At 42.0% G+C, this 11,536-nt stretch overlaps 1 non-coding gene and 1 pseudogene across 1 annotated transcript; one reads left to right on the forward strand and one right to left on the reverse strand.

The window, feature by feature from the left end:
• The first annotated feature begins 3,175 nt into the window (after positions 1-3,175).
• LOC125111021 (beta-1,3-galactosyltransferase 6-like) lies at positions 3,176-3,909 on the forward strand (annotated as a pseudogene).
• Positions 3,910-5,745: 1,836 nt separating this feature from the next.
• LOC125114262 (U6 spliceosomal RNA) lies at positions 5,746-5,856 on the reverse strand. Its single transcript, XR_007131747.1, has one exon. It is a non-coding gene; the product is annotated as a U6 spliceosomal RNA (small nuclear RNA).
• Between the last annotated feature and the right edge of the window lie 5,680 nt (positions 5,857-11,536).

Genomic DNA, 11,536 nt, shown 5'->3' on the forward strand with positions numbered 1-11,536 from the left:
CAATAATTTATTAATCACAAGATTTGAGTATTAGTTATATTAATCCCCCAAACGCCAGTGAACTTTTGTACTTATTCCCCCTAAGAATCCCAGGCTGTATTGTCACTCAATATCCCCTGGCTCTTACTGTTCAAGGGCACCTTGATTGTATTTCCGACTGTACTTCTGGCCCAAGGATTTGCTGTATGCCTGCTCTTCTTGCCAGTGCAGCAGAGAGAAAGTGCAGGTAAATTAATCTGCCCTCCTATCCCCTCAAGCCTTTACCCAGTGCTTCACTGGAGTTGTTGCAAAACTACCCCAGCAACTTTGCCTCCCAAAGAAGACCCACTCCGAATGTCCCCAGTGGGATTAATGGTAACTCATTTGATAACCCATCCTATCAGTGTCATTTACTTCCCTATTAAAATCACATGGAATTGAATCCTGTCTCAGATCCTTTCTCAGATCTTTTCTGGAGGATCCAAACTAAGACACAGCCCTCAGTCCCCCACAATAATGCATTTGTAGTTTGACTCTTAATCAGTCATAGAATTTTAGAATTTAAAAGTCATCAAGGATCACCCAATATAGAAACTTCATTCTCCAGAAAAGGAAACCAGCATGTGAAGAGATGAAACCACTTGCTCTAAGACAAACTATGAGCCAATGAAGGACACAGTACTTGAGTCTGCTCCTCATGGGATCTAGGAAGAGGAGCCCACCTACCTGATGGTGTTCTCATACCTATAACCAGTAAAACCATGGCATCGCCCCCCCCAACACACACACCTTGCCCCCCCCTTGTGACAGGCATTAACTGGTATCAGCACTCTTTTCCCATCAACCAGATATCGCCTCAGAATCTTTCCCAACACAGAGTTCCAGACAACTATCGTTTGATCAGAAGTAACCAATGAAATGAAATATATTTTCCATGCCTGATCTAACTCAAAAAGGATATGAATTTTCTTTGTTTAAAACAGTCTTAGAGAGGTTTCCACACTCTATTTTTTGTGACAAACAGAAAACTGCAGAAGTATTAGGAATGGGCTTCTTGAACCATCCCTTTCACTTGCTCGGAAATTCCATTCCTCTTTTTATATTCTCCTGCGTGCAGTCAAGTATGTTCCCTGAAAACATTACCAATGACCTCCTGCCCCCAAATTCCTTTCATATACATTCTTTCAAGCACTGATGTAAAGACAAGAAAACCTTCCAGAAGAACCAGTCACTTTCTGTCATTTTTTTTCTTTCATGTTTTGATTGGTGTCTTTAATTGCGTTACAATTTTTTTCATATTCTCCAAACAACCTATGATTATGACCATCTCCTTGAACATTTCAGAGTCAATCAACACTCTCATCATCTTCCTCACTGCTTTTTATGTCCTTCCACACTGCTGGCTTTGCATTCAATTCAGTGACATGATGTGGGAGAATTGTTTAGATCTTCCCAGGTCTTGATGACCTTGACTTTTGTTCCTCTTTGAGTGAGTTAGGTGGCCGCAGACCTGAGTGTCACCTCCATCCCCTTACAGTTGACATGGGGCCATGTTACCTCGTCATGGCACCTCCCCCTCTTATAATTTATCATTTCATCAGGTGATGCTTTCTCTGAAAGATCTTCCACATGAGAGGATCCAGGGCTATCAGGAAGGTGGCTGGCAACTTTATCAGGGGCTTCTCCTTTCCGTATGAGGCTGTGCCAAAGACATATAATATGGAAACGCAAAGACAGGCCTTTTGTTGAAGACAAGCTTTTTGGCCAAGTAAGTGTCCACCCCTAAAAATAAAAAATAAAGATAGACACCATTCAGAAAAAAATCTTTGGCACAAAAGAATTCCTGAAGAGTTCTCTTGTGATGCAGTGGGTTAAGGATCTGGCATTCATCACTGCAGCAGTCTGAGTCACTGCTGTGGCACAGGTTTGATCCGTGGCCTGGGAACTTCCACATCCCATGGGTGTGGCCAAAAAGAAAAAAGAATCCTAATACTAATGAGACTCTGAAATACAGTGTATCTACCTAAAATGGTACCACTGTCACTCTGTTCAATGAAAGATATGACATACATGAATCCTCACCTAATGGGATAGACTATTCCAGTCATGTTTAATTTAGAGAAAATTTTGTAAAATTAATCTGATTTTCCCATTGATATTCATTATACTATTGAAGAGGTTAATTTTTTTTCCTGAAAAAAAAAACCTGGCCCTTAGAGATTCAATAAATATAAATAATAATGCATGAGCAATTCAAAACAACCTATTAGAAGTAAACCCAACGTCATTTTTTAAAGGAATAGTTAAGTCACTGAGCCACCAGGGAGCTCCTTTTCTTGAGGGGGAGTCTTTTACTTTCTGCTAAATTTTTTTGTAAACCTAAAACTGCTTTAACAATGAAGTCCATTCAGGAGTTCATGCTGTAGCTCAGTGGATTAAGAATCAAATGCACCAGACTGAGATGCTGTGGAGGTGCAGGTTCCATCCCCAGCCAGGGGCAGTGTATTAAGGATTCCAAGTTGCGGCAGCTGCATGGCCTCATGGGCCACAGCTGTGGCTCAGATTCAATCCCTGGCCTGAGAACTTCCATATGCCCCAGGTGAGGTCATTTAAAAATAAAAATAAAATAAAGTCCATACATTTTAAAAAGGCAATAATGAGATGTGGGGCTATAACAATAGAAACCTAGTAATGAGAATGTGTTTGATGACTAATAATCCCAGGCCACAGAGATGAAAACAGACAATGCTTGGAGTATTGTGCTTAGCTCAAGGTGTCAAACTTTGCAAAGGGATTATGAAAACTAGATATGTTCAAGAAAGAGGGAAACGGATGCTGTGAAAGGATGAAAAACCATGTCATATGAGGATACATAAAAGGAACTGGGAGTATTTAACTTGCAGAAATAGAAATAATGAGTGAATTGGGGTGTAAGGAGTAGGGCATAATAGTTGTCAAACATTTAAAGGACTGTTGTGTGGCTGGAGTGTGCCTGTGTGTGTTTTCCCATACATTTTTATTTACAGAACTATATTGAGGCTGGATTTAGTGCATAGGCTGATATATGGTTAGATAGGGAGAAGGTTGATCCTGGTATAAGTACTCTTTAACCATAAATCTCCTATAGCTGTGGCACGGCTCCAGAGCTCCCCGCACCGTGAAGCCACTGTGGCGAGCGTGACCGTACCTGATGGCGATGGGGCTGAGTGGCCACACTGGGAAGCGTCGTCCTCGCCACACCTGCCCTGCTCCTAGGCGCATGTGCCACTACCTTCCCAGCAGTGCTGGTGGCCAGAGAAATGCAGCGTGATCAGGCACACGTGGCTGGGCACCAAGGCACTTAGTGTTCTGGAGCAGGAGTAGCAGCGACCTCCGGCTGCTGCTGCTGCCTCCCCTCTGGTCCCCTCCCCCAGCGCTGCGCTAAGCCTATGAGAACCTCACGGCTACGGTGCTGCATGCTGCCTGGCTGGACCGACACGTGGCCTTCGAGTTCCTGCTAAAGGCTGACGATGATTGGTTCAAGTGGATGGAAGCGCTGCCGGGGAGCTGAGCTTCCTGCGAACCCCTCGCATTGCCTCTATTGGGGCTTCTTGTCAGGCTGTGGCCGTGTCAGGCTTATGAGCCACTAGCGCGAGGTCGCCTGGCAGCTCTCTGACTATTACTTACTGGGCCGTGGCTACGTGCTCTTGGCTACTGGGTATGTTAACTGGCGCATCAGCCGCCATACTTGGGTTCCCGGCACAGCGAGTGCAGAGGGAGCGTGACCTGCGCTTAGACACCAAATACAAGTCCAGGGTCTGCAGCAACAAGTACCTGGGGACCCACAAGCAGAGCCTAGAGGACATGCTGGAGAAGCAGCAGATGTTGGTGTGCGAGGGCCGCCTGTGCAAGCAGGAGATACAGACACGCCTGTCCTGTATCTACGCCTGATGGGTGCCGCCCTCTCAGAGCTTCGGGAGGAAGGTAGGCATTCCTTGACCGCTGTCCGGAGCACCCAGGATGGCAGTCTTCCAGCGTGGCGGCTTATCTGTTCTGCCACACATGGTGGTGCCAGGGGCCGGGGCGGAGGGGGGGGGGTGGGCACTATGCCTGGCTAAGCTGACAGCTTCTAGCTAGTTGTTAGCTTGCGGCCAGCCCTCGAAAGTACCTGGTTTACCGGGTGCTCCTGGGCCCTCGGGGAGATGCCAAGCAGCAGTGGACAACTCCTAAGAGCCCCAGCTCCCATCTGCATTTAGGTATTCACCTCAGTGGCCATACATGGTGGCCTAATTGATAGCATCTTGTTCTGGGTCTGGAGACCCCCTAGGGCAGGCGGTAGCCAGCATCATGTCCAGGTAGAAATGTCTAACTCTGGATTTTGGCATTTGCCTGAACGGGGAGACACCCGTCTGTGGGAGTGCCAGCAGGCAGCTCCATGGGGCCCATCCTCTCACTGTCCCCTCCCAGACTAGGGCCAAGGAGCCAGAAGATGGAGCTGACCTGAAAGAAAAATTCCTGACTCCTTCAGGGGTGGCAACCATGTTGTGTCCTGCTCTGCACTGAAAGCTGTGACCACTGTTAACTGACCCAGGGCCCTGGCACTTCAAGACTCACCTTGTGTGGCAACCCAGTGGCTTTTATCGAAATTATTGTTGCTTTATTCAGTTAGGTCATCTCCTCTTGTGTCTCCTATTGGTACCACTTGTCACATGTATGTCTAGGATTTAACTTTGTTTTATGAATCAACTCTCATGGTATTTTGGTCAGTCTGTTGCTCTGAAGTGAATTTGTGATACATGTAATTCAGCACTTGCCTGCAATGTATTTATAAATTTTGTAAATTTGGGAGTTCCCGTCGTGGCGCAGTGGTTAACAAATCCGACTAGGAACCATGAGGTTGCGGGTTCGGTCCCTGCCCTTGCTCAGTGGGTTAACGATCCGGCGTTGCCGTGAGCTGTGGTGTAAGCTGCAGATGCAGCTCAGATCCCGCGTTGCTGTGGCTCTGGCATAGGCTGGCAGCTACAGCTCCGATTCAACCCCTAGCCTGGGAACCTCCACATGCCTCTGGAACGGCCCAAGAAATAGCAAAAAGACAAAAAAAAATTTGTAAATTTGCAATGATAAGTGTTTAAGTTGGGATTGTGTGTGTCTCCATGTATTCAAACTATTTAAGAGAAGATTTTTCTATCAGAACTTAGAAAAAAAAAATCTCCTACAGAGATAGTTCTATTTTGTCTGGGTAAAAACCACTTTTACTGGAGTTCACTTTGTGGCTCAGCGGGTTAAGAACTCGACATAATATCGGCCTCAATCAGTGGTTTAAGAATCCAGTGTTGCTATGGCTGTGGCTTAGGGCTGCAGCTGCAGCTCTGATTCGACCCCTGCCTGGGAACTTCTATATGCTGCAGGTGCTGCTGTTTCATCTAGAAGTGGGAAATATCAATCTGGCGATCTTTAAAGGGTACCATGAGATGGTATTGTTAAATCAGCAAGGGGTCTTTTGGTTTTTGTTGAGATAAAAACCTGTATTAACTGAATATCCACAGGCTTTTTGAGGTTCCTTGGAATCTTGACAATTGCATGTAGTTTTTGTAGCTCCTTCATTATCTTTCACTCTCCATTTTTTTTTTATTCTTCCTTCTTAAAAATTGAGGTATAGTTGATATATAATATTGGTTTTAGATATATGACATAATGACTCAATATTTGTATATATTGTAAAATGATCACCACAAATCTAGATAACATCTGTCACCATACATAGTTACAAAATTTTTTTCTTGTAATGCAAACATAGAATGCTTCAAGAATTGACATGTCTTCCTTGCACAGGAGCATGCAATCTTCTAATCTTCTCTGTAGGGTTGCAACTTTAGTACAAGTATTGTTGAAGCAGGCATTGCCAAGGGTTTATTTTTACAATACAAAAAGAAGATCAGGCAGTAGTAGGTAGAATTATAGTAAAACATATTTGGGCTTTAAACAACTGTAATAAAAAACAACAATAACAATACATACTTGGGCTTTATATAATGCTAATTTTTTAAAAAAAATTATTAGGGAGTTCCCATCATGGCACAGCAGAAACGAATCTGACTAGGAACCATGAGGTTGCGGGTTTGATCCCTGGCCTTGTTCAGTGGGTTAGGGATCCAGCGTTGCCCTGAGCTGTGGTGTAGGTCAGAGACGAGGCTCGGATCCCGAGTTGCTGTGGCTGTGGCACAGGCCAGTGGCTACAGCTCGGATTAGACCCCTAGCCTGAGAACCTCCATATGCTATGGGTGCAGCCCTAAAAAAAAGACAAAAAAAAAATTATTAGAACTGTCCTAAGGTGAAATGGGCCAACTTGGAAGACAAACAGAGATGGGCTATCACTTAGTGATATGATTTTATTTCTAAGGTAATTGTTTTGCTTTTGGGGGAGGGGGGTGAAGAGAAAAAAATTCAGTTATTTTTTAGTTGAATTCACCTGCCTATTTTCAAATACATTTTATCCAGTAAGTAAATTATTGCAGTATTCTTATGTCAGAGGTGACAACAATATCAAGATGAAGGACACTGACCCATTTAAGCATCATTTAATAATGGCGCTTTATCCGTGTATCTTCTGAGCCATAGTTATCTAAAACAATATTTATATCTGTTGTTTCTTATCAAATTAGTAACTTGTGTTTTCCATTTTTCCTAATTTGATGATTGTAATAGCTTTTTATTGACACCTGTTATGTCAGATATTTTACAAATATTATCCCATTTAATCTTTATAATGACCCTGTGATACAGATTTGTATCCCCACTTTTAATGAGGAAGCAGAATCAGAAAGTAACTTTGCCATTGCTGTCCAGCTATTTAGATTCTAGAGGAGTATAAATATATACCTTTCGGATTCTAAAGGCTAGTGGTGCTCTAGCATTTCTATTTAGAAGGTTGCAGTATAACCATCTGGCTAGAAGTAGGGGGAAATGAAGGGAGCTTGTCCTGAAGCTGTATATTCCTGGAGGGTGTAAGTAAGATGGTACAAGTAAGATGCTGCCTAATGACTCCTACCTCTTATCTATCATGCCTTCACATAGTATCTTTTCATATCATGTCAGGGTTGGTCTATGTGACCAACAGACTATGGCAGATGTGATACTATGTCACTTTTGAGGCTGAGTTGCAGAAGGCACTGTAGTACTTTTCCCCAACTGCCCGTCCCCCTCCCCCATAACTCTCTGTGGGAAGCCAGCTAGTGTGTCACGACTTCAAGTCCTTGGGAGAGGCCCTCAAAGCAGGGAACTGAGGTCTCTGGCAGCAGCCATGTGAGTGAGCTTAGAGCTGACTCTCCAGTCCTTGCCAAGCCTTCAGATGACTGCAGCCCCAACCCAACATCTTGATAGCAACCTTATGGGTGATCCTGAGCCAGAATCACCTAGCTAAGCTGCTCTCAGATTCCTGACCCACAAAAAGTGTGAGATAATAAACACTTGTTATGTAAGGCCACTATGTTTGGGGCTAATTTGGTATGCAGAAGTACAAAACTAATCATACCAAATAAATTTGGTATTTATTTAGATGTATTGCCTAAAATACAAACTTCTTTGGGATATAAATCTTTTATGAGAGTGCAACTGCCTTTAAAATGTTTCATGCAGTTTCCCCAGTTCCTAATGTACTCTTTGGTAAGAGATTGGATTTGGACTACAACTTGAAGGTAGAGTGAACAGAATTCCCTAAAGGACTAGATATGGGATAGGAGAGAAAGAGGAATCAAGGTGACACCCGTGTTTGGGCCTAAGTAACGAGGAGGATGGAGTCAATATCAACTAAGATGGGAAAACCTATGGATGATGCAGGTAGGTGGGGTGAGGTGAGATGATGAGGAGTTTCATTTTGGAATGTTATGTTTGTGTCATATGTTTTTAGACAATCAGGTAAGGAAGTCTGCCAGGCAGTGAGAATAATAGGCATTGGAGTTCATGAGAGAGTCTTAACTGGTCCTATAATTGAAAGTTGAGGGTGCAAAGACAGTATTAAAAGCCATTAGGTCTCCAGAGTACTGCATGTAGACAAAGAGGAGAAAAGAACTGAGTCACCTCATTAAGGAAAATGAGGAAAGAAGAATGAGAATGAACAGCGAGTGGCGCGTGGTAGGAAAAAAACTGGTGTGGTGTCCTAGCAGTAAGTGAAGAAAGTGCATCTAGGAGGAGGGAGCCTTCGTTGGGTCAAATGCTGCCAAGATCAAGCAAAATGAGGACTGAAAAGTGGCTGTTGAATTCAGCAACCATGAGATCATTAGTGACCTTGACGAGAGCTCTTTTGGTGGAGGGGTAGGGGTAAAGCCTGCCTGGAATGGATTTAAGAAAAATGTGAGGAGAGGAAATGAGAGTGAGTAATGACAAACTCGATTGAGAAATTCTGCTGCCAGGGGAAGAAAAGAAACAGTAACTACAGGGAAACTGGGGTCAAAGATAGTTTTGTTGTTGTAGCAAAAAAAAGAAAAAAGAAAAAAGAAAAAAAAAAACCCACCCTCCCAATTCTTTAGCTCTCCATAGAGACCTGTTCAAAGCCTTGAGTTAATTCATAGCATCTTGCCGTAAGAATAAGGTGGTTTTGACGGATTTCCTAATCACTTGTGTGGCCTCTAATCTGCCTTCATGCCCTAAGTGATTAATAATAACTGTAACAATCAAGAAAGAAGACAAATTAATTACCTTTGTAGTCAGAAAACTCAACCAGGGCTGAATTCTCCTCTGGGAAATACTGGACACGGGTAACTCCTTCTCCTCCATTTTGGGGATTTTCAAAGACTATTGTTACATAATTATTATCAACATCAGGTGGTAGATTTTCAGCCCTAGTGGTTCCTGATGGTTACTGAAATCTTGGGAAAATCTGACGTTGCCAGATTCTGTGGTAGCTGTTACAAACATTAACAAGCATCTTGACATCTGCAAATAAATATCAGTTTATTGGCATTGACATTTCATTTAAAATCAGAAGAAAACAGATTTTTAATGTAATTTGATTTAGAGGCTACAACTAACAATTAAAATTTAGATGCTAAATTTCTATGTAAAGTTAGAAGTGTCACCTTCAGCCCATCCCATATGGCCTGCTGTGAATGCACAGCTATGTTTAACAGTGACCTCCATCTGAGATCATTTTGATCAGTTTACCTCTCCAGATGAAATCAAGTATGTGTAGCTGCTCTGTAAGCTGGTAATAGAAACAAGGATTATAAAACAATATTGTTTACTAAAACTAATTTCTCCCTGTTCGCCCTACTAACTTTACCTTATCTTAATCTCTATTTGGACATGTCATGTTCATAAAAATGAAGCCCTATAACTATTAAAACTCACTGGAAATTGAAGGACATACACAGTGATGAAGAAGATACACTTACAAGTCAGAATGTCTAAATCGGAATTCTGATGCAAAATATTTACTAGCTAGGAGTTCCCGTTGTGGCGCAATGGAAACGAATCCGACTAGGAACCATGAGGTTGTGGCTTCGATCCCTGGCCTCGATCAGTGGGTTAAGGATCTGGCGTTGCCGTGAGCTGTGGTGTAGGTCACAGACATGGTTTGGATCCTAGGTTGCTGTGGCTGTGTTGTAGGCCAGCGGCTATAGCTCTGATTTGACCCCTAGCCTGGGAGCCTCCATATGTCACAGGTGTGGCCCTAAAAAGACCAAAACAAAACAAAACAAAACAAAATATTTACTAGCTCTGGGGCTGTGAGCAAGTCGTTTAATCCTCTTAGAGCAGATTTCTTCATCTGTAAAGTGAGGATAATTATAGTACCTATCTCACAGAGCTATATGTTATGAGATAAAGTAAGTAAAAACTTAGCACAGTATTTGGCATAGAGCACATGATAAATATTAGTTATTTGTACTAGAAGTAATAAATTCATATTCTTTCACAAGTCTCTTACTGGGAGATAGGAAGGCACACCTTTTTTTTAAGTGGATAAAATTAGTCTGTTTTATTTTTTATTTAAAAAAAAGAAGCAAGTACTACTCATTGTAATAGTAAATAATTTCTGATGTAAGCTTATTAAACCATGAATTTTCCCTTTGGCTAAGCTAATGACCACTATTAGGGATGCTACTCTATTTTTTAATTTTTTTGAAGCATAGTTGATTTATAGTATTGTTAGTTTCTGTGAACAAAGTGATTCAGTCGTGTGTGTGTGTGTGTATAAATAAATATATTTATTTCCCTTTTCAAATTCTTTTCTGTTATGCTTTATCACCTGATATTGAGTATAGTTCCCTGTATACAGTAGGACCTTGTTGTTTATCCATCTTATATATAGTAATTTGGCTCTGATAATCCCAAATTCCCAATCCTTCCCTCTCCCACCTCCACCCTTGGCAAGCACAAGTCTTTTCAGAAAAAGCACAACTTTTAAAGGAAACACTGTGAGGGGAGTTCCCTTCGTGGCTCAGTGGTTAACTAACCTGACAGGGACCCATGAGGATGCAGGTTCAATCCCTGGTCTCGCTCAGTGGGTTAAGGATCCTGTGTTGCCGTGAGCTGTGGTGTAGGTTGCAGACACAACTCGGATCCCGAGTTGCTGTGGCTGTGGCGTAGGCCAGCAGCTGTAGCTCTGATTCAACCCTTAGCCTGCCTGGAAACTACCATATGCCACGAGTGTGCCCCTAAAAAGAACCATTGTGGGATTCCTAGAATCTCAAAGTAGGATAAAATCACAATTTGCAAATGAAGGGTTAAAAGTTATTGTCTGTCTTACCAATATTTTTGAGAAAGATGACAGCAACTTTAATGCTGGATATCACTTCCACCCTGAAGTCATCATTGGCATCTGACAGGGCACTAATTAACTTCGCAAGCAAGGAGTTGATGTCCATGAATACCCTCAGGCAGTGTCTTGTATATTATAAAATGCAACCAAAGGGGAGCTTGTGAAGAGTCTTTTGAAAACATATCTGTTTCTTCTACTTCCGTTTCATTCATTTTATCCACTCCTCTGAAAACTATTACTTTTGTACCGAGAACTTCCAACTTAGCAACTTTTAAGGAGACAGAAACACTGAAGATGTTAGTTTTTATATCTGATTTGAGATTTGAACGTCTTCAGCCTTTATATTACTTTCTGATGTTTTAAGTACTTTGGAAGAAAACAGATTTCATTCACTGCCTTATTTTTTAAAAAAGAGAATGGTAACTCTTTGGCTCAATGATTACATACAGTTAAACGTTATACTTTGTAAAGTCAGATTTACTCACCAAATCACAGGGAAGACAAATAACAAACATGACAGTAAATGATGGTGCCTGTTCACTAATATAAATTAATAGAGCTACAACTTATTGAAAAGAAGTTTCTTCTACCACATAATGAAAGGGTAATCTACAGAGAGAACCGAAATACAAAACTTCTGCATAGTCACGAAGAAGATTGGGTATGGGGGCAATATTTACGGGGAAAATAGAGACTCTTACTTCCACTTTTCATTGTTTTTAACCCTTAAAGGAGAAATAAAGGAATTTTTCCCTTAGCATGATAAAGAAGCTTATTCTGAACTCAGAAGCCAGTAGTAGTCATAGTTAAGAAACATAATAC

The sequence above is a fragment of the Phacochoerus africanus genome, chromosome 1 (assembly GCF_016906955.1).
Source record: "Phacochoerus africanus isolate WHEZ1 chromosome 1, ROS_Pafr_v1, whole genome shotgun sequence".
NCBI classification, from domain to species: Eukaryota; Metazoa; Chordata; class Mammalia; order Artiodactyla; family Suidae; genus Phacochoerus; species Phacochoerus africanus.